Source organism: Gorilla gorilla, chromosome 13 (assembly GCF_029281585.2).
Source record: "Gorilla gorilla gorilla isolate KB3781 chromosome 13, NHGRI_mGorGor1-v2.1_pri, whole genome shotgun sequence".
Classification (NCBI taxonomy): domain Eukaryota; kingdom Metazoa; phylum Chordata; class Mammalia; order Primates; family Hominidae; genus Gorilla; species Gorilla gorilla.
The window spans coordinates 104,674,828-104,696,861 of record NC_073237.2 but is presented as its reverse complement, the minus strand read 5'-3'; the positions used below and the strand labels follow the sequence as shown (position 1 = coordinate 104,696,861).

At 37.6% G+C, this 22,034-nt stretch overlaps 1 long non-coding RNA gene across 1 annotated transcript in view; it reads left to right on the top strand.

Moving 5' to 3' along the window:
- The first annotated feature begins 206 nt into the window (after positions 1-206).
- The window catches only part of LOC129524555 (uncharacterized), a 137,201-nt gene continuing 115,373 nt past the window's right edge, over positions 207-22,034 (top strand). The window contains exon 1 of the long non-coding RNA XR_008668355.2: positions 207-510. This is a non-coding gene — a long non-coding RNA (uncharacterized lncRNA). The remainder of the gene's footprint in view (positions 511-22,034) is intronic.

Genomic DNA, 22,034 nt, shown 5'->3' with positions numbered 1-22,034 from the left:
TGGTACTGGAAGAAAGCAGGCTACAAAAACCTCCCAAATTCCCTGAAACAAAAGCTATTCTTGTTTATACATAAATTATGAATGACTTTTTAAGGGCTGACTCATTGGCCAGTGCATGTGCCTACAAATCCGGTTTCTCAAGAGGATGGGAGCTGACTGGACTAACAGGAATTCTACAGCAAATCATATTTTCCCTGCTTGTCTCTAAAGCAAGTCATTTTGTCCGGAGGTTCAGCCACCTCTCTTGTCAAGGCACAGCAGGGGCTGTTGCTTGCCTGGGAACTCTGCCAAAGCTGTAACAGCACTCAATTCACCTAGCAGGGGCCACCTGCTTCAGGGGCATTGTGGACCAGTCCTCTGGACACTAGTCTTTGGAAGAAGGGACTTGACAGCCCCGGTGAGTGGTGAGATTGAGTGGCAGCAGGTGGGCTGCTTGCCTGAGGCCACTCACCCCAAGCAGCTGCAATTCCCAAGTCTTTTCCCTGGATGTCAGCCTCTATCCACAGCGAGGTAGGTGTGGGAGAACCGCCCTGGAGGCTCCTAATCCCAACTGTGCCATGTATTCACTGCCTGGCTTTAAACAAATTAGCTTACGTTTCTCTTAAATTTTCTCATCCATAAAATGTAGTGCCATACAGAATAACTTTTCAGGTCCTGTCCAGCTTTGATAAGTTTTCCTTTACACAAAAGGACATAAATGTACAAATTACTTAGTTCATCCATGTGCTGTATGAGACCTTGATGACCAATATTGCTAATAAGTGGCTTAATCATGACTCAAAATAAAATTCATGACAAATACAGATCTTCCAAGACTAGAAGCGTTTCTCTTTTGCAAGGAGGAGCGGGGGCAGGACACAACAGTTCTTTCTGAGGGTTTAATATGAAAAGTTAGAGCCCAGACAAGTTGTTTGCAACATGAAAAAAAAAAAATTTCTATTATCCTTCTCTGTCTCATATCTTCCTCCTACAGGCAGGAGGGGAAAAGTGAAAGCACTTTTTAAACATAGTGATTCAAACCTTCCAATGACTGATAGTGTATGAATGTCAAGAATTTTGAACATGAGTTATCCGTCCCAATTTTTCTATCCCAAATGCTTTTTGTTGGTTTTTCTAACCAGGGGAGAATGCTCCTCGGAAGGAAGTATTTCATTTTTGAAGTGTTAAATAGGGAAGTTTGTATTTGAATCTGAGCTCCATTGGAGCTCTTTGGAAAGCTGTTTTAAGTGGAGATAACCACACCTCTTTCCCTCCTTTTTCTCGGAGGGAATTTGCTTTTATTGGCACACTTGTCTACGTGCAGAATCCTGAATTTCTTCTGATAAAAGTTTGATCAATACAAGGTGGTAATAGTGCTCAGTTATCACTTTTCATTAATCAATAAAGACTGCAAACTTCTACAGTCAACATGGAATAAAGTCAACACGAAATGGAGATTACTTAAACCTTGAAGCTCCAACGTTGCACAATTAACAATAAATCCATTATTACTTGATGCATTTGCTCAAACAAAAAACACATGTGACTGGAAATTCAAAAACTGAACAGGCATTGGCAAATGTTTTCCAAATATAATACACTATCCTGACAGCTAATGCATCAACAGTGTTTACTTCAGCAAATGTTTCTAATTTGCAGGGGGAAAAAAACAAGTGTCTTATAATAATCTTTAACATTTGAATACATGTATGTTGCTTTACAGTTTACAAAGCACTTTCAATGTATACATCCCCTCAACTGATCCTTAAAATCACCCTGGGAGGTAGACAGGACATGTATTTTATTATCTTCCAACAATTTTTAGTTCCCCCAACTTGTCATGGTGTTCTTTGTCTCTGTGGTTTCACACGTGCGCTTCTTGAGTCCTGGAATGCCCTGTTTCCCCTCCCCTGCCCCATTTTTCATCTACTTAATTCCCAGTCAACTTTAAAAATCAGCACAACCACTGCCTCCTTTCAAATCCTCTGGAAGTCTCCAGGCTGATGTAGACATCTCCCTTCTGTGTTGCTCCAATACCTTATGTGTGGCTGTGATCACATTTTGCTGTAATCTGTTTGCTTTTCTGTCTCTCTTACTAGACTGTGCACTAACTTGATTGCATGGCGCTTGTTTTATTTACTTGACATCTATAGCACCTACCACTATCCCTGTTGTAAGTAAGGACTCAGTAAATGTCTGGTGAAAGAATAAATGAAGTCTATTTATGAGATGAGACTGAAGTTCACAAATGTAGGTGTCTCGTTCAAGGTCACACACTTAGTGAAGGACAGGGACTGAACTTTAACCTGTACTGCTGGTTTTCCAGTCCAGCAGTCTTTTCCTCGATATCACCCTGTGTTTGCTCTGCTTATTTCTATTGAAACTTATGAAATATTCATGGATATAACGTAATAACATTTTGAGGATATTTCTGCAGCATATATAAGAAGTCATTGGGAAGAAATTTTTACTAACTTCTTGTCTTAGTTCTTTATTCATTTATTATTTTTTACTCAGTTCCTATTTTCTTCTGTCAAGGATTTGAGGCGGCTTAAAATAACGTTAACATAAAACAAGCATAAAAGATGAACAGCCAGAAAAAAGAGAAAGTAAGGTGGGAAGTTTTCGTATCAGAAATTCTAGGCAATGAGGAAGACTACAGTTGAGCTTAAAACTTGTCCTTGAGCATCCTGAGATCCCAGTAGAAAAGAGAAACACAATGTGCTATATTGCTGTTATTACATAAAGAAAGAGAACACTCCAGAAGACTTTTTTCCCTCATAACATTAAGGGAAATTAACTCTATGGATATTTATATGACTTCATGAGAAACACAGTGGAAAATGCCTTCACCTGCAGCTCACACAAGAGGAATTCCTTCAACAAACATTTTTAAAAATCTCCTATAAGTTGGACACTGTATTAAGGATTAGGACAAAGATGAGTAAGATAAGACCCTACTTTCAAGAGACTTCACAATCTGCTAGCAGAGAAAAGCAATACACAACTAACTAAATGGGCAGAAGCCTTCTTAACAGATGTTTGTTGTAGCTACCCTAATAATAACTGGAGGCATAGAGATCCCTTGAAGACATCTCTATGAGGAAGTGAAATGCAGAATATGTATGTAGGTTGCATTTTGAGATTAATACTTCCTGCTCAGTCCTTATTTTTTAAAAATCACGTAGTTCAACAAATATTTATGCATATTATAATGCTTAATAATGAAGGGATTCATGTCCTATTAATTTCTGTTTGAATTTCTCTTAATTCTTTCATTTAAAATCTGTGCACATTGTGTAATTGCTGTTCATAATAAGAATATGTGTGCTTTAAAAGCTTATAAATATTATCCATACGTGGAGACATCTTTTCCAGCTATAGACCATTAGGAAGTAAACCTAATAATAAATTGTCTGGCCTTAGAAAACATGGTTAGAGTGAAAAGTCCACATTTTGTTCCTGTAATTTGTAACGCACTCAGAAAATACCAAAGCTGGCTCAGAACCAGCTGACGAGCCCTCCAGCACTGGATTCATAATGGGGAGCCTATTTTTCTTTTATTACTGGTAACTGGAAAAGCCTAGCAACTATTTTCCATTGACATTCCCTCCAGGATGGAGAGCTTGTTTTTCCTAGATTTTTGTGTATTTTTAGGCAGTCATCTTGGGCAGTCTGGCTTTGTATCAAAAGTGTTATTAATTGAAGAGTTTCTCCTCTGGGCTATTGGGTAGAAAAATAGAGTCTCTGTATCTTCTTGTCTATTTTGGGGGTCATGGCTGGTTCCAGTTCCCCATCTTTTTGCAAAGCGGCTGTTCTTTCATCTTATCCATGTAGTGTGCCTGGAGAAAGGAAGAAACAGAATCCCAGAGCTATGACCACCCTTCTAAAAGTCTTACTTGGAAGTGGCAAAAGTGGCAACTTTGGGCCTCTAAATTCCTTTTCTAGAACTTATGGAAAATAGAAAAAATCGTTGATGGAAAAGCAGAAGGTTGATTAGTAGGCAAAGAAGGATGGTGGTCTCCACCTTCAGGATGACCACTGTATACAGCTTTTGGGAGATTTTAATTATACTTGACTTGATCTCTGCCTGAAGTTCTCCATTGCATAGTTCTCCTCTTCTTACAAGCAAAACATGCTTGCGCTTAGTTTGGGTTCAAAAAAAAATTTTTACAAGTCCTTTGTCCTATGCATGGGTTTTCCTCCTTTTGCTTGGTACTATAAAGCAAAGCATGCTTAGTTATCAAGGAGAGATGGGTTTGATACTTTATCGTTCAAAAACATCATTTAGCAATTTGGAAAGTACTGGGCTAGCACCTAGGCCTCTCACTTATGTCTCACATGAACACCCTGGGAAGTGAACTAACAGGGATTGATAGGCTGTAGGTCACTTGTGTTATGGTAGGCACGTTAATACATTATTTCATTTAGTTCTCTTGACCAAAGTGCAAGAAGAAAATGATTACTTCATTTTCTAGTGACAGATTTTAGAAGTCAACTAACTTGTGAAGGTCACACTGTTGGTAGTAGGGAAGCAAGGGATGGTCTGAAGTTGGTATAACTCCAAAGCCTGGTACTCCATCCTATTTACCAGCACACCATAACCTTCTATGATACATATTTCGGAGAGTGAGGGATAGTGACATAATCCCTTAATAGTTTTTCCTGAAAGGATTCTTTTCACAGCTTAGGCTTATCATCAGTTGAACGGAGTTTCAGGCTATAGCCCGGCATGCATCTTCTGAGGAAAACAGTGATTCACCCAGTTATATTATTCAGTGGAGACTAAGAATATGAGGCATGAGTGGACGTGAAATTCCTTTTCAGTGAAGCCAGAGATGTCAGAGGAAAAAGTTGTTAATGACATTTCATAATACTTTATACACAGTGTACTTATCTGATTTTAAAGTTCTCTTGTCCTAGTTAAGAAGACAGAATAAGGGGTGTGATGCCCACATAGTTTCACTTGAAAAAGAGACACATAATGAAGTCAAACCTTTGAGGAATTCACTGATATGGCTTGTTGGGAGTGGCCGCTTTTCAGTTGAGGACATCATGATTCAAGTGTGGAGTTTAGAGGCCAAGATCTGGGCTTCTGAGAGTTTAACTGTTGCGCTCTGTAGAAAGTTATTTTGCTAAAAAGGCTTATTTCCTTTCATTGATAATAAAAATATTGTTAAACTCTAGTCATAAGTAAAAATTCTAGGGCATCCTGAATTATTAGCATGTATGTATCCTAGGGTTTTGTTCAAAATATTAAATATCTGCTTTGGCGTGGCCACTGACCATTAGCGTGGACTCAGGCTTTGGAGTTGGGGCTGAGTTGGGGAGGACCCTTTCCCTGTACAGCTTTAACCCTTTAGGGGCTTGACTATGGGAAGTTCTGGGGGGTCCCAAGGAAGGGACCAAGGTGTCCAGAATAGCAGAAAGGATCTATGGGACAATTTATCAACTGAAAAAAAGGTTCAACATTTTAACAATGGCTACTGTCTCACTAGCATGTATGAGATGAATATCAGATCTGTGTACATCACAAGCAATCTAATATAGTAATAAATTCCTACATACACCAGCCACTATGGGGCTAAACAAGAGAGACCTTGAAACCAATGTGAAACTCCTTTTATGTAGTATTTTCTAGAAATATTAACATCTAACACTGGAAAGATAATATAATTGAATAATTAGGAATAAAGGCTCTGGGGTTAGGATGCTTGCGTCTGTTAGTTTCCTGTGGCTGCTGTAACAAATTATCACAAACTTAGTGGCTCAAAACAACACAACACACATTTATTCTCTCACAGTTCTGGAGGTGAGAAGTTTCAAATCACGATGTTGTCAGGGCTGCATTCCTTCTATTGGCTTCATGGCAGAATCAATCTGTCTTGCCTTTTCGGCTTCTAGAGACCATCTGCATTCATTCCTTGACTCATGAACCCTTGCTTCTGTCACTCAACTTCTTGCTTCTGACATCACTTCTCATATTACTGACTCTGACTTTCTTGTTTCTCTTATAAGGACCCCTGTGATTACATTGGATCCACTTAAATAATCCAGGATACTCTTCCCATCTCAGGATCCATAATTTAGTCACATCAGCAAAGTTACTCTTGCCATAAAAGATAACATATTCATAGATTCTGGGGACTCAGTCATAGATATCTTTGGGAGCCCATTATTCTGTCTACCAAAATGGATTCCCACCCTGGCTTTGTCACTTTTTAGCTTTGTGATCTAGTGAGTAGCTATAAGGCAAGTTACTCATTCTCTCTGGGCCTCAGTTTTCTCATCTGAAAAATGGGAATAATAGTAGTACTTCATATTCATAGGGCGAAGATGGAGTGAATTAGTACAGGGGAAGGGCTTGGAACCATTCCTAGCCTCTAGCGTGTGTGCAGTGAGAGACATCTGTTGTAACAACGGGACTGTATCCATGCTCTTGGGGTGTGTCTACTACCCCAGCAAACTCTCTTCAGCTCTCTGCAGCTGAGCACACAGCCGATGTCCTTGTCAGGCCAACTTAGGGAGACGGCGCCTTTTGGTGCTTCATGATTCTGTTGCAGTCCAATGATATGCCTGGTTTCCTATCCCTGCAATCATTCCTGGACTATAGTTGGGGAGCTTCTTGAGTTCCCCTTGTAGTTTCAACCTTGTTTCAACCTCTGGGACAAGAAGAGGAAGGATAGACAATGTTTAAGAAATTGTAGGTCTAGATTCCAGAACTCACTGTGAAGCCATGCCCAAGTTCTATCAATTTCTTCTTTCAGTGATCATCGTTGTTAAGAATCTTCCAAAATGGAGTTCCATCCTGTTCTCTGCCATCTTCCTAGCGCAGAGTTCATGATCAGATTGCTGTTTCCTGTCCCCACCCTAATATTGCCATCTTCTAGTCTTTCTGCTTCCAGGGCCCCTGTGGGTTTTCCTTAGTGTTGATCCCCTGCATGAGATTGTTACATCCTCCAAAGCCTGGAGCAGCCCACCCCTAGCCTCTGCCTCCCCTCTGGAAGAGATTTCAAAGCACTGCCTTCATATCAAATGAGGGGAATAAAAACTGTTCCTTTTTATAGAATAAATTGGATTTGGACTTTCAGGCATCTGTTGTCTGAGGGTTGACATGAAAGAAGAAAGTGGCATGTGTATCTGCGGGTGGAACAGATGGCTTCTTCCAACTTGGGAAAAATCTATGAATTCAGTGGAAACACTCTAAGGAAAGTTAGAAGACATTCTCCTGGCATAACTGCCTATAGAGAAACTGTGTTTCTCCAGAGTATTATAACAATTTATTTCATTTCTTTAGTGTTCATGGTTGCCTTTTTTACATCCCTATTTGCAGGAATGTCTGACCTGTAAAACCATAGAAAAATGTATTCTCCAACACTAAAAATCAATCTGTTGAAACCACTGATTGTCCCCACTCCCCATACCACCTTTAAAAAAATTCCAGTTTGTGGCTTCACTTTGGTAACTTATGTTGCTTCTAAACTAGGTTGTACTATTTTGAAAAACAAAAAAGTATTTTACCCAGACCTATTTTCCTTGTCAACTGCTTTGCCACAAAAGACTAAATTTATCTCTGAAATTATAAGTAGACCTTAGTTATAGACAAGTTTTACTGGCTACCTTAAAAGAGGCATGGCTATTTTAATGAGTAGAATAATCTGAAAGTTTTATTTTTTTTTATTTTGTAGCCCTCTTTTCAAATAATTAAAAAATCTTTCATTAAAAGATATGCAAATCATCTATATAATATAAAAACATAACAACTCTCTAACATTAAGTATCTGAAGAGTAAGACACAAACACTCAGTCCAAAGTAGGTGTTTCATCTTATTAAGTGGAAAGAACTCTTGATTAGAAGTTAGAAAACCTGGGTACTCGTTCTTAGTTACTAATTATTAAGACTTAATTTTTTTGTGCTTCAACTTTTAATCTGTGAAATGTAGATCATGATTCCTCTGTCTCATAAACTTGTAAAAGGGCTCAATGGAAATAATCTTTAAGAAATTACATTGAAGAGCTCAAAGAGCCATTTTAAATGTCAATTGCCAGCGTGACATAGCAGACAAGACATGGATTTGCACTCAGCCAGTGGAACGGATGCTGGTTCTGCCATGTAATAAGCTGTGTGACTTGCTCAAGTTAACTAGCACCTCTGAGCTTTGATGTCTTTATCTGTAAATATAAAACCCTTCTGAGTGAGTGTGAGAACAGAAAGAATGCAAAGCAAGTGTTCAATAATAGTAGCTCTTATTACTTTTCTCCACTGAGCAAGCCATTCTTGTCAGTGTATCCAGGCTATAAATATACCATTCCCTGCATCAGCCACTCTTGGAACATTTGACTCAATAGCCTTTCTCCTTTTTTATGAAAAATTGATACTGTGGGTAGCCTTGTGGTTCTCCATGTCATTAAGTTCAGAAATAAATGTGCTCAACCACAAACTTCCCATTTCGTCTTCAAGGCAGATCAGGTTTTCAGTGTGCACGTAAGTTAAGTGTCTTCTTACCTGCAAGGAGCATCTTTATCTCTCCGGGCCCAGGCGGGGCTCAGGCCCCAGCAAATATTGCTTCTAAGGGTATTATGTCTAAAAATGTTTCCTTCTCTCAGAAAGGCCCAGTGTCGCTTGTAGCTCAGTCTGGTATGGCCGTAAGTCAAGGAGTGCAAACTCAGGCAGGGACAGGGAAGTAACCCAATGGGTGTTGTTGGTGGGTGTTGAGGGTGGGAAATTGGGAGATGTACAGCATGGGGACTATAGCCCACAACAGGCCTGTGCCCTGTCTAAAGGATGGCAGCTCTCAGCCCAGCTGACGGTTGCCAGGCAGGAATTTGGCCCAATTTTGTTACATGCTGTTTGTTTTCCCCACCCAAAGCAACAAATTTGAATTTTCATGTGCTGTTTCTCAGTTTTTAAATGTTGTCTGCTAATCTAAATTTCTTTCTAACTCTGTGGAAATTAGAATGGGCTCCTGGCCCATCAGTGTGTATTCTCTGATATGCAGTTCCACCTGTGACCCCCTAGTAATTGTTATGGACTGGGGAGATACTACCTTTATCTGAACAATCTTGGGTCACTTAGAGTCGTAATTACTTTCAAGTGAAAAAGCTACAGACTCTCCATAGAGAGGATTTTGGCTCTGAAATGATCAGATATCTTTTCTGTTCTTGATTATAAATAATTTTTTAAAGCATAAGAAAATATAACCCTTCTTGACCATTATCTCTTGATAAATATTATAGTTTTCAAAGCAGGTTCATGTAGGATCAGGATACTTTAAATTAGGATAGGTAATCTACTTACGCATCCGGACTTTCAAAACAAGTGAAGTTTTGGAATGGGATGGAGAGATCTTGTCCAGGTATGATTTCCATCAGCATCAAGTCCTTATAACTTGAACACCTATCTATGCTCAGAAATTAGTAGGTTGAAAACCCAGCTGGAGTAGAGTCTGTGGGGGCATTTATGGAGATAAACAACTTTTTGTCTTCACTCCCCCCAAATTCCTTAGATTGGGTAGAGAAAGAGGAAGCTCACGCCTCTGGGTAAATGTGGAAATTAGGTAGTGAAGCTGATAGCCAATTCTTTGCTTAGAATATCAGTGTTGGAAGGCAAATTGAACTCTTGGAAATAGTTTAACTCAATGACTTGTACAAGGGATTCTGAGGTTTTCAGAGGAGTTTGGGGATCTCACAAGGGGGCTGGTGTTTTAAATGACACTAATCTTTACTAGAGAGTATTGATATTATATGTAAGAGGTGATTTGAAGAAAAGATTTCATTAATTAAAGAAAGAAAACCCCAGTGGTCTCATTTTGACTTTTAGTTGAAGAAACAGCCCAGTGTCCAAATTGCCCAAGGCTACCCCATTCGTGAAGGTCAAGCCCTGTCTGCAATCTGACTCGGCTGCCTCCATACTCTTTCCTGCATTCAGCCTCCACATTAGCCTCCTGCAGCTAATAATCAGCACCTGATTTATCTCTTCTCAAAGGTGCTGGATACATTTTCCATTGCTTGCTGAAATATGAAGTATCTTGAACTGGTTTTTTTTTCATAAGTTTGGGCAATTCTGACATATTGTCAAGGGCTTACAGTCACTAGTTAGCACAACAACCACATGTCATTTAAACTCAGGTATCTTTTGCTAGTGGGTCCTTGGCCACCACCAGTCCCTCTATCTGGCCTCTATCTATAAGGACTGTGGTCAGCTGGGAGGATCAGATGCTGATATGTCCTGGCGATGTGCTAATAAATGTTTAACAACTGCTTCTCTGGGGGTGGGTAGCTGTGATTCATAGCATTTGCCAATATCCATTATGTAAATAATCTCACCCCAGCTGACCTGAAGCTACCAATGAGACATCACTGAGCAAGAAGTTGGAGAAAGAAAGATACACACAGTTGGCTCTCTCCAGTGGTACTAGCTGGCTCTAGCACACCATTGCACATTCTCTTCTTTTCAGGAATTCATAGGCCCTTAGTTTATCCCCACTTATTACCTCCACAATCAGTATTTTCCATCCTTCCTTACTCCGACATTTCTCTCCCCGTAATGCCAAACCAACCTTGAGATGATCACTTTATCAAGTGACTGATTGAATTAAAAGCATCCTTAAATAATCTAAGCACTTAAAAATACATTTCAGGTAAGAACATAGGCAAATTCTTGCCCATCCCATCATTAAAAAACACAACTTTCATTGATTTATGTTTTTACCCATTTCTTTAATTTTGTCTTTTAAAAACCCAAATATTCTAAGTTATTTCACTAGATGGTGCTATATATAATTAATATAATTGAGAGTTAGGACAAATGTCAGCTAAAAAACCTGGAAATCTTCTGAAGAAAGCACTTCTTCTTATGACCAGAAGTTGTCAAATTGAAACTGGGATACTCCAATTGACTTTATTATTTTCCTTGCCTTTGTTGGTGGGATTTGTAAAAGCTGCTCACCAAGACAGATTGTCATTTGGCACTCACTTTTAAGCATGACTTTCCCCAGTGATGGAAAGTTCTTTAAATTTTCTCTGTCATAAAGATCTTACCATATCTTTTGCACCATTGAACTCTGCCACAGGTCACACTTCATTTGGAAGGTGTCTATCCTGTATCTGTGACCACTCCTTAATCATTGTTCTTTGGATACCAGCATTCTTTGTTCCTATAGTTGAATTTCTGAGCTGTGGAATATATTGTAAATTATTTTCCAAAGAGTTCATACAGATAAGAATTTTGCAAGCCTGATTTAGTGTCTATAATTTGTTAGGAAATGTGTAAGTCCTCTACACATTTTGTTGTTATTCATGAAGTACAGGAATTTGGTCTATTTACTCAACTTTTAAAGTATTCTTTCAACCCTCCATACTCAGGAGACACACAAAGATAAAGAACTGCTGTAAAAGGAGGCTAAAAATCGTATCAGTCTACATCTCACCACCTTTAAAATAGTCATCATTTTCATTGTTAACCAGAATGAGATATAGCTTTTAACTTAAAATTCTGCTTCTAGGCACAGAAATGAAGAAAAGGATATTAATTGTTACTGAAAGTACCTTCCTTACAATACTGTCATATCCAAGTAGGAGCCATGTTTTGCTTACAATCATATCACTTGGCAGGGTACTAGGCAGAAATTGGGAATCAACAAATACCTTCTACATGGATGGCAAGGGTATGCACTTATTCTAACCCAATTATTCTTTACAATACTAGAAGAAAGCAGTATTATTCCCAAAAGTCCCATAAAATGAAGACATACATTATCAGAGACTTGTCTTAGGTCTCACAGGCAATGCAAGCAAAAGAGCTGGAATTTTCTCCCAGGCCTGACTCCAAAAGCCACCATCTTGTTGGTTTCATGAAGATTAAACATTCGGTCAGTCAGCTGGAATTCTTTCAAGTCCTGAAACCTGGGAAAGGATTACAAATGCTTATTTGCTTATTTTTGGGAGAACAAAATAACAAAATGTTATAGCAAATTCAAATAGGGTGGTACTCAATTTTGATAACCATGGGAAACTAGGAATATTATTCACCCTACCTAGAGGGGCAGTGCATTTTATATTGCATCCTGCAAATCTTCACAACTGGCCACAGAATTATAGTTAAAAATAAAAATATTGAGACATATTTGATAATTCTGATAAGCCAATTTGATTAATAATTGCATTTCTTGTTATAGGTTCAGATAATCTATTGATTCTTCAGTTAGTGTTGGTAGTTTGTGTTTGTTGAGAAATGTGTCCATTTCATCTAGATTTTTATTGTTATTGTTGGCCTACAATTGTTTATAGTATTTCTTTTTATCTTTTTATTTTTGTAAAGCCAAGAGTAATGTCCACTCTTTCTTTTCTGATTTAGTAATGTGAGTTATCTTTGTTTTTTCCTGGTTGGCCAATTGAAGTTTGTCAATTTTGTTGATCTTTTCAGGGAACCAACTTTTGTTTCAATAATTTGCTCTATTTTTGTGTTCTCTATTTCATTTATTTCTTCTCTAATCTTTATTAATAATTATCTTCCTCCTGCCTGCTTTGGGTTTTGCTTACTTTTCCTAGTTTCCTAGGATAGAAGGTTAAGTTATTGATTTGGGAATTTTTTTCTTTTTTTAGCACAGGCGATTATAGCTATAATATTTCCTCTAAGCACAGCTTTTATTTCATCACATAAGCATTAATATGTTGTGTTTTGGTTTTCCTTTATCAAAATATTTTCTGATTTATCCTTTGTTTTCTTCTTTAACCCACTGGTTATTTAGAAGTGTGTTGTTTGATTTTACCATATTTGTGAACTTCCTGAATTTCCTTCCCAATATTGATTTTCAGTATCATTCCATTGAGTTCAGAGAACATACTTTATATAATTTTCATCCTTTAAAATCCATTGAGACTTCTTTTATGGCATAAAATATGTTCTGTCTTGGAGAATGTTCTATGTGCCTTTGAGAAGAATGTGTATTCTGTTGCTATTGGGTGGAGTATTTTGTAGATGTCTGTTAAGTGTTAGATATATTTTCATATAGGGTTGTTCCTGTCTTCCATTTTTTTGTTTATCTTCCATCTTGTTCTATCCACTATTAAAAGTGAGATATTGAAGACTTTAACCATTATTATTATTGAATTGTTCATTTCTCCCTTTAGTTCTGTCAGTTTTTGCTCCATGTATTTTGGAACTCTGTCATTATGTGCATATAAGTTTATAATTGTTATATCTTCTTCATGGGCTGGCTGACTCTTCTGTCATCATAATGTGTTTTTATTTATCTCCAGTAACAACATGTGACTTAAAGTCTATTTTATCTGATATTATTAAAGCCACTTCAGATGCTTGTTGGGTACTGTTTGCACTGTATCTATATTTTTTGTCATTCTGGTGTCAAACTATTTGTGTCTTTGAATTATAGTGTTTCTCTTGTAGACAGCATATAACTGGATCATTAAACAAATTAATTCTCCCAGTCTCTGCCTTTTAATTATAATGTTTAATCAATTTACATGTAATATAATCACTGATAGGGTAGGATTTACAGTTGCTATTTACTATTTATTTTCTATATCTAATGGAGTTTTTGTTGTTGTTATTCTTGTATTTCTCCATTATTGTGTTTTTGGGGTTAAATAGATATTTTTCTAGTGTACAATTTTAATTCTCCCTTATTTTTCCATATATATATATATTTATTTTAAAGTTTTTTTTAGTGGTTATTCTAGGATTACAATGAACATAATTCATAACAATTTAGTTTGTATTAATACCAACTTAATTTTAATATTATATGAAAACTTCAATTCTATATAACTCTATTCTCTCTCCCATTTTCTATGTGCTACTATCATTCCACAAATTACATCAACACAAATTTATAATTATTGCTTTATGTAATTGTCTTTTAAATCGGATAGGCAAAAAAAGTGTCATATACAAAAAATAATTTTTGGAGTGTCTTTTATATTTACCTGCGTCGCTACCTTTATTGGTGCTCTTTACTTCTCTAAGTGATTTAAACTGGTTAACATTTTTTCATTTTGGCCTGAGGGACCGCATTTCATGTACAGCATATATGCCAGCAATAACTTATCTTAGTTTTTGTTTATCTGGGGATTTTGAATTTTTCCATCATTTTTGAAGGGTAGTTTTGCTGAATGTAGAATTCTTGGTTGACAGGTTTTTTGTTTGTTTTGTTTTTTTGTTTTTAACACTCTGAATATGCCATCCCACTGCCTTCTGTTCTCTATAGTTTCCAAAGAGAAAGTAGCTATTAATCTTATTGAGGGTCCCTTGTATGCTTTCAAGATTTTCTGCCTGTCCTTGGCTTTCAACAGTTTGATATGATATAACTAGTTCAGAATATACTTGAATTTCGTCTCCTTGCAGTTTGTTGAGCTTCTTGAATATGCAGATTAGTATTTTTCATCAAATTTTGGAAAAGTTTTGGCCATTATTTTTCAGATATGATTTCTGTCCCTTTGTCTTTCTCTTTTCCATCTAATACTGTCCTATGCATATGTTGAGATGCTTGTTGGTATCCCGCAGGTTGATGAGACTTTCACTTTCTTAATTCCTTTTTCTCTCTGTTACTAAGACTAGATAATCTCAATTGACCTAGATCAAGTTCCATGATTCTTTCTTCTTCTTGCTCAAGTCTGTTGAGTCCTTCAAGTCATTTTTCATTTCAGTTACTTTACTTTTATGTTCCAGAATTTTGATTGGATTCATGAAAGAATAATTTATATATCTATATTTTATTTATGTTTTTTGAGATGGGGTCTCACTCTGTCACCTAGACTGGAGTGCCATGGTGCAATTTCAGCTCACTGCAACCTCCACCTCCCAGGCTCAGGTGATCCTCCCACCTCAGCCTCCAGTAGCTTGGGAGTACAGGCATGCACCACCACACCCAGTTAATTTTTGTATTTCTTTTGTAGAGATGGGGCCTCACCATGTTGCCCAGGCTGGTCTTGAACTCCTGGACTCAAGCAATCCACCCATCTCAGCCTCCCAAAGTGCTGGGATTACAGGTGTGAGCCACCACACCTGGCCAATTTCTGTATCTTTAATGTTATTCTGTATTTGGTGAAACATTGTTCTCACATTTTCATTTAGTTATTAACTTATTTGAACTCTTTAAATTTTAACCGACTTAAAGTTTTGGTCTTGTAAGCCTACCGTCTTGGCTTCCTCAGGGACAGTTTCTATTGTTTGCTTTATTTATGTTTATTCTGTTTATGGTCCATACTTTCTTTTTGCTTGTATGTGTGTGGGGGTGGGGGTGGATTTTTTTGGCTCATCTTACATTTATATATTTGTCTCAAACTGGATACTTAATATAATGTGATTACTCTGGAAATAAAATTCTACCTCCTTTCCTGAGGTTTTTGTTGTTGCTGCTTGTCATAGTAGCTGTTTGTTTAATGACTTTTCCAAACTAACTCTGTTGTTTGTTTAATGACTTTTCCAAATTACCAGACACTGTAAAGTCGATATTATTTGCCATCCGTGGCCTCTGAAATCTCTGCTCCATTAGCTTACTGGTCAGCTAATGACTGGACAGAGATTTTCTTAAATGCTTTGACCTAATATCTCTGTTTTTGCTCAGGAGCTCTCTTTACCACACTCAGCAAATCAGTTAATAATTCAGCCTAGATCTTCACTTCCTGATTGTGCAGAGCCAAAAGATACACCAGAGATAGCTTAGGGCCTTCTCAGATTTTTCTTGAATATGCACTAGCCTGGTGCTTAGCCTTCTAGATTTCCAGTAATGTGTCAAGAGTTTTTCAAAGCCCCATGGGAATCTCCTTCCCCAGCTTTTTCTTTTGAGCTTTTTGATTAGTCTATTGTTCGCCCTAATTGTTATCCACCACCTCAGGCAGCTGCAGAATTAAACAATTGCCTGTAATTATTTTTTTTTTCTGACAAATACTCCCAGCTACCACTCTTTTTGCACTCGGCAAGCTCCAAGTTAGGTCAAATGGACATTCTTCCAGGGAACCATAGGACAGTTCAAATAATGGCAATTTTGGGGGGAATGAGGTTCTGAGGCAACTCCAGTCTTATTGTTTCCTTCTAGTGGCTGTCAGTCTATTCTTTCCTTTTCAGGGGCTGTCAGGCTGTTGGTTTTCAAGAAAATCATAGAGCTGGAGAAAGAGGGATGGGACTAGGGTATATGAAGAGTGTCACAAAGCTCATTGTTCTTATTGAGATTCAGATGGTTTTTGAAGTAATGCCTCCCTGAGTGGTGCAAGTTTTAGGTTAAATTCAGAGTTCTGAAAAAGTTGATTCAGAATTTTTTTTTGGCCAGGTTTTTATTGCTTCTATGGAATAGAAAAGTTTTTGAGACCCTTTCTCCACCATTTTTGCTGATTTCACCCAACTCCATACAAACTGATCTGAACTAAAAAGAATACAAGCATAAAAAACAAGGGAAGTCTGAGAAACTATCTCAGATCAGAAGAAACTAAGGATAACCAAATGCAAAATGGTAACCTGGATTGGATCTTGGAACAATAATAACGAAAACATTACTGAAGAAATTGGCAAAGTCTGAGAAATGTTGTAGTTTAGTCAGTATTATTGTACCAATGTTAATTTCTTAGTCTTGAAAAACATACCATGATTATGTAAGATGCTAAGACTAGAGGAAGCTAGGGGGAGCGTATACAGGAAATCTCCTTCTCTGCAACTTTTCTGGAAATCTAAAATGATTTCAAAGTTAAAAAATTATTGAAAAGTAGGGGAATATATGAACAGTCACTTAATCAATGAAGATATACATACAGCAAGTCAATATATAAGAAGATACTCAACAGCATTTTGTCAGCAGGGAATTGCAAATTAAAACAACAATGAGCTACTACTACACACCTATTAGAATGGCCAAAATCCATAACACTGACAACTTCAAATGTTGGTAAGGGTGTGGAGCAACAGAAGCTCTCATTCATGGCTGATGGAAATGCAAAATGGTACAACTGCTTTGAAAGATACTTTGGCAGTTTCTTACAAAACTAAACATAGTCTAACCATATGATCCAACATCACACTCCTAGGTATTTAGCCAAATGAGTTGAAAACTTACACCCACACAAAAATGTGTACATGAATTTTTGTAGCAGCTTTATTCGTTATCGCCAAAACTTGCAAGCAACCAAGTTGTCCTTCCCAGGTGAATGAAAAACAAACTGTGATACATCTAGACAGTTGAATATTTAGTAATAAAAAGAAATAGGCTATCAAGCCAAGAAAATATATGGAGGAAATTTAAATGCAGATTGCCAAGTGAAAGAAGCCAATTTTAAAAGGCAGCACACTGTATGATTCCAACTACATGACATTTTAGAAAAGACAAACCTATGAGATAGTAAAAAGATCAGTGGTGGCCAGGGTTTTGGGAGGAGAGATAGATAAATGGAGCTCAAGAGATTTCCAGGGCAGTGAAACTGTTCTGTATGATACTGTAATGGTGAATACGTGACATTGTGCATTGTTAAACCCATAGAATTTAACAACACAAAGAATAAATCTTTTTTTCCTATAGAGTGTTGTGAATTTATTATTCTTACCTATTTTTTAGTTTAACTTCTAACTTCAGGGTTACATGTGCAGGTTTTTTATGTAGGTAAGTGTGTGTCATGGGAGTTTGTTGTACAGATTATTTCATCATCTAGGTATTAAGTCTAGTAACCATTAGTTATTTATCCTGATTCTCTCCCTCCTCCAAACCTCTACCCTCTGGTAGGCCCCAGTGTGTGTTCTCCTCTGTGTGCCCATGTTTTATCATCATTTAGCTGCCGCTTATACATGAGAACATGTGATATTTGGTATTCTGTTCATGTGTTAGTTTGCTAAGGATAATGGCCTCCAGCTCCACCCATGTCCCTGCAAAGGACATGCTCTCGTTCTTTGTTTATGGCTGCAGAGTATTCCGTGGTGTATACCTATTAGGTTGGTGCAATACCTAATTTTTGCCATTACAAAAACCTCGATTATGTTTGGCACCAACCTAATACCACATTTTCTTTATCCAGTCTACCTTTGATGGGCATTTAGGTTGATTCCCTGTCTTAACTATTGTGAATATTGCTGCAATGAACATATGCTTGCATGTGTCTTTATAATGGAATGATTTATATTCCTTTTGGTGTATATCCAGTAACAAGATTGCTGGGTGGAATGCTGTTTTTGTTTTTAGGCCTTTGAGGAATCGACACACTGTCTTCCACAGTGGTTGAACTAATTTACATTCCCACCAACAGTGTAAAAGCATTCCTTTTTCTCCACAACCTTGCCAGCATCTGTTATTTTTTGACTTTTTAATAATAGCCACTCTGACTGGTGCGAGATCATATTTCATTGTGGTTTTGTTTTGCCTTTCTCTAACGATCAGTGATGTTGAGCTGTTTTTCACATGATTATTGGCTACATGTATGTCTTCTTTTGAAAAGTGTCTGTTCATATTTTTTCCCCACTTTTTAATTGTTTTTTTTTTCTTGTAAATTTAAGTTCCTTAGAAAAAATAACTATTGGGTACTAGGCTTAGTACCTGAGTGATGAAATAATAAACTCATGTGCCCCTGTGACATGAGTTTACTTATATAACAAACCTGCACACAAACCCCCGAACCTAAAATAAAAAGTGAAAAAAAATTTAAAAAATGTAAAGTTATAAAGTTATAAGTTCCTTATAGATGCTAGATATTAGACCTTTGTCAGATGTGTAGTTTGCACAATTTTTCTCTTATTCTGTCAGTTGTCTGTTCACTCTGTTGATAGTTTCCTTTGCTGTGCTGAAGCTCTTTAGTTTAATTAGATCTCATTTGTCAACTTTTGCTTTTATTGTAATTACTTTTGGTGTTTTCATCATGAAACCTTTTCCCGCTCCTACGTCCAGAATGGTATTGCCTAGGTTGTCTTCCATGGTTTCTATAGTTTTGGGTTTTGCATGTAAGTCTCACAAAGAATAAACCTTAATGTAAACTATGTACTTTGGTTAACAATAATATATCAATATTATATCAGTTTTAACAAATGTACCATACAAAAGCAAGTCGTCAATAATAGGAGGAACTGTAGGATAAATGTGGATAATGTGGGAACTGTATACTTTTTGCTCAGTTTTTCTGTAAACCTAAAACTGCTCTAAAAAGCAAAGCCTATTAATTTAAAAAAAAGAATGTAAATTTCTGACTCAGATCCATAAATAGTCACATTTTGAGTTTTTAATGAAAAAAATTTAGGTAATTTTGGAGACTGGAATATTTTAGGAAGAGGCAGAAAGAAAGCTGGATGAACCTATATTTATTGAAGCACATGAGGAAACAAATGTACGAATTGTTCTTTCCAGTTATGATTTGTTCTGGACTCAAGGCTAAACTTAATGATTTTTATTTTTCATCAGTGAACACAAATACATGTTGAGCATCCCTAATTAGAAAATCTGAAATTTGAAATGCTTCAAAATCTGAAATATTTTAAGCACCGATATAGTGTCACAAATGGAAAATTCCACATGTAACCTCAAGTGATGAGCTATAGTCAAAACACAGTCAAAACTTTGTTTTATGCACAAAATTATTAAAGATATGGTATGAAGTTACCTTCAGGCCATGTCTGCAAGGTTTATATAAAAGATTCACATAAGTGAATTTTACATTTAGATTTAGGTCTCATACTCAAGATATCTTATTATGTATATGCAAATATTCAAATATCTGAAAAAATTTGAAATCTGAAACACTTCTGGTCCTAAACATTTTGGATAAAGGATACTCAACCTATACCATGCTTCCAAAGGAATTTTTCCCAGTCATAGTGATAACACTCTTTCTATGAATGCCTAAACAGTTCTGTAATCTCAACCCCTTCTGGGTATCCTTCACTTTGCTGCCAAGAAGAGCAAAGGCAACAAACAAAAAAATAAACAAAAACCTTCCTCTATTCATAGTTATTTAATAGCTTTCCTTTCTCCATAGGATAAAATAAACACCTTAGTCTAGCATAAAAATCCTTTCATGATTTGGTTCTTATCTACCACATGGTCCCATTTGGTGCATAAGAATGAATGGATTAGTGAGCATATTTAATGAGCACCTACTTAAAAAAGATCACTCTGCAACATTCTAGAGACCAAGCATCAGGGACATAGATGTGTTTTCTACTACTATTTTCATAGCTAAGTGTCTAGGAACTGTTATAAACAGAAATCTAGAACTTGAATGCCCTTTAAGCTTTCTAAATCATGTTCTTTCCCACTTTCATGCCTCTGTGATTGCTAGTTCTCTCTCTCTCTCTTTCCCCCCCCCTCCTCTCCTCTCTCTCTCTCCTCTCCTCTTTCTCTCTCCTCTCCGCTCTCTCTCCTCCTCTCTCTCTCTCTCTCCTCTCCTCTCTCTCTCTCCTATGTTTCCCCTTTAAAACCTAGTGCTGCTTAGCCTGGGAACCTGGGATGGGGGTGCACCCTATGTTGGCCTTACAAGTGCCAAGGTATGGACCAAGATTCAGGAAAGGTGCCTGAGAAAATGCCTGTCTCCTTGCCCAGGACAGACGGGCAGTGTGTCTGTTAATGAGGCCAAGGGAATGTGAAACGACTGAGCAAAGACAATTTGGGGTTGTACTTCCTGTTTTTTCCCAGCATGCCATTTACACAGGGAGGCAAAACCACTCATTTTTATAAGGGGGGATTTTTGTACTATCCTAAACGGGCTATATAAAGCCCGTTTAAGATAGTAAAGAAAGGGGGAGAAATGGAACAAAGTGTGCCTAGTGATGGGAAAATAGAGTCACTGCCCCCTTGTTTGATTTAGCGACACTCACCTTTTTCCAAGGATAGTTGTTGGGTATCTCTTCAAAATGGAAATATTTTAAGGCTTATTAAAAATTGCCTGGCAAATGCCCTACAAGATAGCCAGGCAAATGTTAAACAAACAAACAAAACCACCAAATTTTAGGGAGCATTAAAGATTGTGTTTGTATCCAGAGATATAAATAAGTAGAGAGGGATGGTAATTAACAGCATGTTTTAAAACTAAAACAATGCTTACGTAACTGGATGCTTCATCCTGAAGGATCTGGGCCATGCCTTGCATTCCCTTAGGGTGTACAGCACAGGATATGCACCTTAGCACGGTGGAATCTGAATGAGGAGTTTCCCAAAGGTGTCTTCTTGTTTCAGAGCAGGGACAGGTGATGAGATGGCCTCTCTTCCTCTCCCGTGTTTGTTTCCCCAGTGCAATGTCAGGTCCCCCAGCATGGACATTAGGCAGCTTGTAGAGGGAGGTTTGCAATGCCAGGTCCCCCAGCACGGACATTAGGCGGCCTGTAGAGGGAGGTTCGCCAGCAAAGCTCCCACGGCGTTTATGGTGCCAGCTGCTTCCTTGGCATCCAGTGAAGTTTCATCAGCTTTTGTTTGGGATTCTCTTGGAGCTCATGCTAATTTCTTTAAGATCGTAAAAGGATGACGTATTTCCACATTTGCAACCACCAATGCTTGCTCAGTGGAAAATGATGAGAAATTGCTTGGTTGCCTCTTTGGGGAGCCAAAGGAATGGGTCTGTAGCACTTTACAAAGTGTTCTCACACCCAATGTTTCACGAGTCTCTTGGCAAGCCTGGGAAGTAAATACCATTTGTACCAGCAGTTTACGAGGCTGAAGTAACTTGACTAGCTCAGGGCAACTTAACTAGTAAGCATCAGAGCCAGCCAGGAGCTGTGCTTTTTTACAGCAGTTTTAGGTTCACAGCAAAACTTGAGGGAAAAGTACAGAGTTCCCATTTTCCACCTACCCAAACATGCACAGCTACCCCATTATCAGCATCCCCTACCAGAAGGGTACTTTTGTTACAATTGATGAATCTACATTTTACACATCATTATTACCCAAATTCCATAGTTTACATTAAGTTTTGCTCTTTTTATTGTTAAGTTCTATATGTTTGACAAACACCTAATTTCACGTATCCACTGTTACTATAGTATCATACAGAATAGTTTCACTGTCCTAAAAATCCCTTGTAGTCCCTCTTATCTGTGGTTTCACCTTCCCTGGTCTCAGTTACCCTCAGGCAACCACAGT